Raw genomic sequence first — 7,141 nt, 5'->3', positions numbered from 1 at the left:
AGTTTGTGATTCTTTTGTGGCTACAAAAGTTTTTTCTTCCTGAGGAAAGATTTATAGACCATCAGACATAAACTTTTAAACTGAGATGAATTTTTTTTCTGATCTATGGAACTAGAAGTACATTATTAAGATAAAAATTACCAATAGAAAATGGTAGTTTAACTTCTCCTTTTTTTTCTTTAATAGAGAGGGAGAAAAACAATCTCCTAGTGTACTCTTTTTTATCCTATATAAGGAGATAGGTTTGAGAACATAACTGGATTATTTGATTGAACCGAAGTCAGCATGTATCAACAACGTGATTGGGCTTGAACAAATTTGACAATGAATCCCATTTGATGATGTAGTGGATTATCATTGATTCTTATTTTTGAATTGATTGGAAGCATTATTTCTGGATGGGATGAAGTTGTTATGTTTTGGGGACTTACCTGAATTTTGATTGAAACATCGGTTGTTGCACTTTCCCTTTGATGACTTGTTGGCAAAAGTTCTATTCACCATCATGGCTAAGAATGAATTTCCAAGTGTTTGACTCATCCAAAGATCATGACACTGTAGTACTGGTAGAATTTCATTACAAGTTGGCAATGGAGGTCGAGCAAACATTACTGTGACCAAGGATTTATTTGGGGCATTTAAGCCACAGAGAAGCCAAAAAGATTTGTCCTCTTCTAAAATAGGACTTTGTATGGTTGCCAGGGTGTCAATATTCCTTTGAATTTTGTGACAAAATCATTCAAAGTTTGATCATTCGTCTTCTTCATTGTTTGCAATACTTAACAGAGGTGCATCTCACATACCTTTGAGTGATTTTGCATAAAGGATTTCACATTTTTGCCACACATCTCTTGTAGTCTTAAGTCCAACCACAAGAGGGTTTCATTGTAGCACTGAACCAACTAACAAGTCACTGGTTTCTAAGCTCCCATTCTTCAAATGATGGATTTATCATGGATGGGTTATCACTAAAAAATTGTGAAGTTGGTGTAATAGATCCATCAATGAATCCCATTAGGTGCTGAGATTTCAAAACCAGAATTCATTGACTTCCCCATAACACATAGTTGTTGGAGGAGAGTTTAATTGACATGAGTGTGGTAATAAATGTAATTGACATCAGAGGTGTAAGAAGACAAAAACAAGTGATGGAAGTGTTAAAAGAGAAGATGAATTGAAGAAGGAAAAAAATTGTTATGACAATATTTATGAAGAAGATGATAATAAAAAGAATGCGGTATGGAATTAATGGAAGAGTATCTACTTGTTTGAATATGGTCAGCCTCAAACTATACACTCTAATACTATGAAAAAATTTAAGCCACCATGAATGATTGAATGAATGAGTTTAGGAATGTGAGAGGTTAATGCATTCAAGACTAATTCGAAGACAGAGAGCCAAGGTAAGGAAATAATTTTTTTTATGTATTGTATGAATGAATGTGGAAGAGTTACAAGGGTTTATATAGGATTTGAGAAAACCTTAATTGAGAAATAAAATCTCAAGGTCATCCACCAGCTAGGTGTCATCTATGTGTGTTGACAAAATTACATACATCAATACAAATCAATGTTTAATCATTAATTTCTACTCCCATTATTTTTGGATCTTGATTTCCTTCGTGTGATTGATTGATTGATCCTTGATCTTCTTTCTTTGATTAAGTGATTTGAGATAATTTTTCTCCTTGATTGATTTGGGTAGATTGACGATGATTTGTAGGAGATCCTTGAGTAACTTTAGAATGTTGTAGTGGAACGCACATATGAGAGATTATAGGGATGGGTTTGTCTAAAACCATGCATGGGGACATCCTCCTTTGTGTGGATGAGGTAGATGTCACCCTTTCATGGGTGACATGTCCCTTTTACTTCTTGTGCCACCTTTGTATGAGCTTGGTCTTCCTTTGGGTTTACCGTCTTTGGTGTAGCTTGAAAAAATGTATCCTCGTGTGAATGTCTTTGTGTATCGATATGTCTTTGTTGCTTATCAGGAATAAATATATTATTCGTGATGTTTTGAAATTCAGAAGGTGCGTTTTTAGGCCAAAATGCATGACATTTCATTTATAATGTCCAAAATGAACAACAAAAGTAGTTTTATACCTATCTTGTTTAGAAATTTTAATTTACCAATATCCTAATGTCAAATCAAAATTTGAAAATATTTTTGCTTCATAGAGACGATTTTGTGAATCTCTTTTATTAAGAATTGAGTATGTATTCCATTTCAGCACTTTGTTAAGAGGTTTATAAGTAATCACTAATCCTCGTGATCCTCTTTCCTTCTCCGCATTCTTATTGACATAAAATATTGTGTAACTCTAAGGAGATTGTGAAGGTCTAATTAATTTCTTTTGAAGTTGATCATTGATCTCTTTGTTGCATAATTAAAGATATTCTTGATTCATTTGGCATGGTCTTGTTTTGATGTAGATGTCAATTTCATCAAATCCATTAGCAATATGTTGTTGTTGTTTTTTTTTTTTTTTGAAAATGCATTTGGAATATTACTAAAATGTTATTTTGGAAGTTTTAAATAATCGTTATGATTTTTTGTTTTGTTTTTATATGTCTTTAATTGATCAGAATTTTTTAAGGAAGAAAGTTCCTACTGTAAGAAATTAATTTAATTTCTTTTTAATAAGGAATCTCTAATTTCATTAAGTATCCTTTTTTTATGATTCTAAATAAAAAATATTTTCCCTAGATTTTGAAAATAGATTCCAATTTCATTTAGAAATGGAGTTCCTAAAATGATATGTTGTTTTAAATCCTTGACTAATAGAAAAGTACAAGGAATTCATATATGTTGGCTTGTGATTAATATTCATGTCTTCTCCATTTGTAGTCATGAGACTTTGGTACGTATTTTCTATATATTAACTAGGAATTATTTCTCCCCTGATACAACAAATACGAGCGCTACTATTTATAAGAGCAATTAGGTTAGGAAAATATTCTTTCTTACCATTAAGTTAATCTCAACCTACCATTTTTTAGATAGAACTTATTGAATTAAATTTAGGTAAGATTCTACCTATTCTTGATTTTCATCAAGATGCTCTTTCTGATAAGAGGTTGGAGCTTAATTGGCTTCCTACTAATCTAATTTGTAATTTACAGATTTCAACTTCATTTTGATTATATTGATTTCTTTTTTGAGATCCTTGATAGAGATAAATACTTTTTTTTCTTCATATTTTGGAATTTATTTATGTTAAACACATTTTGTGTGTCTGATTTTTTCTTTTTATGTTTAAAAATATCCTTTATTGGGTTTTTGTGATTACATTTATCTTTAAATTACTAATTTAAGATATTGCTTTCTAGAAATCTTCTGGAGGCAATTCAAGTTGATTGCAATTTTTGCAACAATCATCTTCCATCTTCAGAAAAATATAAAAAATATTCTATTTCAAGAATATTTTCAACAGAAGATTCATCAAAAGATGAAAAAAAAATTTCTTCAAAGATATCAGAGATATTTAAATAGAACAATATCTTGCAAACAACTTTCTTTTAAACCTTCATTAATTATTTATTTCCCAAAAAAAAATTGTTGCATAGTGCCCAATCCTTCTGCGTTTATAATGGCGGGAAATTTCTTTTGAAAATTTTCTTTTATCACTTTTTCTTTGCCGTTATTTTTTTTTCTAGGTCTAAATTTTAGATTTGAGCGTTTGATTCTTTTTATACGCATAATATGATTTTAAAAAGATTTAATCAAGACTTTTTACTAAACTTATCACCATCAATTGAAAATTGCTTGCAAAATTATCTTAATTATTTTTTGCATTTAGTTTTTTCCTATTGAGCTGAGTTTTTAGCCGTATTTCATTGCATAAAATCAAGATTTCATGGATACATGTATTAATTATTTGTCCATAACTAAGATCTGTATAATTTGATTGTATAATTTGGCAATTTCTTTGTTTGAATTTTTGTTTTGTTTACCAATTGTAGCATACATAAGCATTTCATGACACATATTCCAAATTTGTATCGGGGAATATCCATCTAGATTCCATTCGTATATGGAATTGTCTCGATATTCATTTGAAATAAAATTATCATTTTCTTCAAAGAGAACATTAGCAGATGTTAGTCTCTTATAATAATAGATCCATTTGCCTTTGATCGTCCTTCAATTTTGTTGAAGTCTAACACTGTTTTTTCATAAAGGTACAAATTTTTAATCTCTTGGTTTTATCTTCTATCATTTGAACTATTTCTTTGGAATCATGCTTGCCTAAGTTGAATTTTTTAACATATTGAGGGTAGGGTTGAATGATAGGTTTAGTTATCACTTTTGATTTTTCAAAAGATAATGACTCTTTGATTTTAAAATTGACATCTTATACTTTTGCATTGGTTTTTTTTTTTTTTTTGTTAAAAAACTTGTCAATTCAAATATGTTCTCCCATTTTGTGGAGATACACATTGGTATAATTATTTTGTTTAGCTAAGTCTTCTAATTCTTTTAAAGCTATTGAAGCTTTGACATAACCATTTGCCTTTATGTTTGGATCATTTCAAAATTTTCAAAATTTCAAAGATATTGTTGAAAGATATATATAGGTAGGGGTGGCTTCGAACTGAGCCAGCTCACGAGCGGCTTGAGTTCGGCTTGGTTCGATTCGTTATTTCTCGAACTTGAGCTGAGCTCGAGATATGAAATCGGCTTGTTTAAATTAACGAGTCGAGCTCGACCAGAGCCAGGTTCAACACGCTGGCTCTTTAATTTAACATTCGGCGATTCGGGAATCAGGGGGATTTGGGAAGTTTTCAGGAGTCTCTCTCGGGATCGGAAGAAAGTCGCGTCGTGGGAGTCTCTTCCATTCCGTCTCTGCGATTCCCATATTTCTCCGCCATTTCCCATGCTTCTCTCACAATTTTTTTCAGTATCATCTAGATGTATGCAAGGGGAACAACTGCGGCGTTCAGTTTCATTGGATCAACGAAGCTTACAATGTAAGTAATTAAAAAATACCCCCTTTCTCTCCAAGTTTTAATCCATTCCCTTGTCGTCCTTCCACAAAATCAGAAAGGGGAACAACTGCGGCGTTCAGTTTCTTCCAGCGACCCTTTTCAGTGTTTAGATGGTGATGAGCAGTTTGAAGAAATCCGATGAAGACGAATCGTATTCTTACAACACCAAAAGCTACGAATACGCAGACGATTGCGACGAACCCTTCAAGGGAATGAACGATTCGACCTAGGATTTATGGGAAGAATGGATGGGTTGGGAAGGAGCCGGAATCCGAAACTAATCATCTCACATCAATCCTTACATCTAATTCCTTTCATCATCATCTTCTTCTTTGATTTTCTTTTTATTCTGTGAATTTCATCGCCGCAAAAGGAAGAGGTTGTTGGTATTATTATTTGGCATATTTTTTGAAATTTTTGTTTGATCTTCATCTCTTCACAAATTTTCTCATTCCCATATATAATTTTAGCTCTGGAAGGATTAGATATCGTACTTCTTTATTTCTCTTTAGCATATTGTGGAAATTATCTAGTTATCTTGCCCCTCTAAGTTTTTCAATGTATCATCGTCTTCAAAACTCTATGAGATTTATTTCAACAACTGTGACTTGTTTAATTACTGTTAGTTTCGTATCTCACACTATAACTGACACTGAGTTTTGCCACTACTCTTTTTGGTATATGCTTTTGAGGGTTAGTAGATATGATTCTTGTCTTTTGGTGTTCTTATTTTTTTGAGGTTCCTTAAGCATGAGTGAGAGTTCTGTTTTAGTTGTGGCATCTGGAGCTTAAAAGTATGTTAAATTTATCTTGTCTTTTCTTATGATTATTCTTGTTTTCATACTCAATTAATGTCCTTATCATATTTCCAAATCTATAAGCTGCAATTCAAGGAACAATCCCAGCATTCGATATTTCTTTGTTATTACTTGAAGCTTCTAGCGTGTTTTGCTACCAGATTTGCAAATATTTTGTATTCTCCATTGCTTTCCTTACTCTTTGCAGTTTTTCGCCTGCCATGTCATTAATAGTTTTTACTGTCCAGTATCCCTTTGGCAAGTGATTGCATCCTTATTGACTTCAATAAATACTGAAGATTTGAATATTTCTACCAAATTCTATTTGAAAGACTAACATGGCAAATATAGCAGTGATCTACATTTTGATTTCTATGGTTTCATTTCAGGTGGGTTCAACTTAAGTTAGAGATGGCAAACTTCAGAATGTACATAAAACTCTTTCTTAATCTAAGAACTTTTTATCTTAGTTGTCTGTATCGATTGTTTTGGTTGTGTGGCCGTCCGGGCCGTTGATTTTTTTCTTCTTCTTCTTTTTGCACTTAAAAGAATTAACTTATTTTTTTATTCCTCTGGCACAATAGAATATGCCTTAGGAGGATGAATCATCATGAATGTGAAGAGTTGTGGAAAAGACTCTAACAAAGAACTCTTTAATAATTAAAAAATAAAGAGTGGAGTAAGTATACTTAAATAGGTGAAAAGGAATATACTTGTTATTAATATGTGACTCTTACCTCATTCGAGGATATTTGCTTGCTTATGTACACACTAATCCTGATTCATATTAATATGAGCCTATAATTGGTTGGTGATTGGATTTGGACTTTTGAACTATAGGTTCATATTAATAAAGACTTTTCATAGTTACTTTTAACTGGTGGATATGGCCGGTCGTCACCAAAGTTTAAACTCCTTCCCCTACTTGAAGATTTTTTTTCTTTTTTTTTTCTTTTTCTGGATTATAGGTTTCAACAAATTTTTACTTTAAAATCTTATTAAAGTCCTACTTGAAAGTCACAGACACGACTTAACAATGTGGACTTAAAGCAATATAAGAGATGAACGTCTGATGCCCTCCTTGTTCGGTTCAGTTGGTGAAAAGAATCTGCCAGCATGAATAATTTTTCATAACAGTATTTTTCTTAGAAATTAAAAGTGACGGTTCCTAAAACAAAACCCTATTTTTTGAGGGTACGTTTCTAGGGAGATAATACTTTTTTTCTAAGAATTTGTTTCTTGCTACCTAGAATAGATTTCCCAAAGGGAACGGGACAAAGTGACCAATGTTTCTGATCCTAAAAGAAATTCAAATGTTTTGTTGTTATCAATTAATAGTTAAAACTTCCAAA

The sequence above is a fragment of the Aristolochia californica genome, unplaced genomic scaffold, assembly GCF_029961685.1.
Source record: "Aristolochia californica isolate CCGP_79_NKW_82.1479 unplaced genomic scaffold, dmAriCali1.0.hap1 SCAF_11, whole genome shotgun sequence".
NCBI lineage: Eukaryota > Viridiplantae > Streptophyta > Magnoliopsida > Piperales > Aristolochiaceae > Aristolochia > Aristolochia californica.
This window is presented reverse-complemented; position numbering follows the sequence as displayed.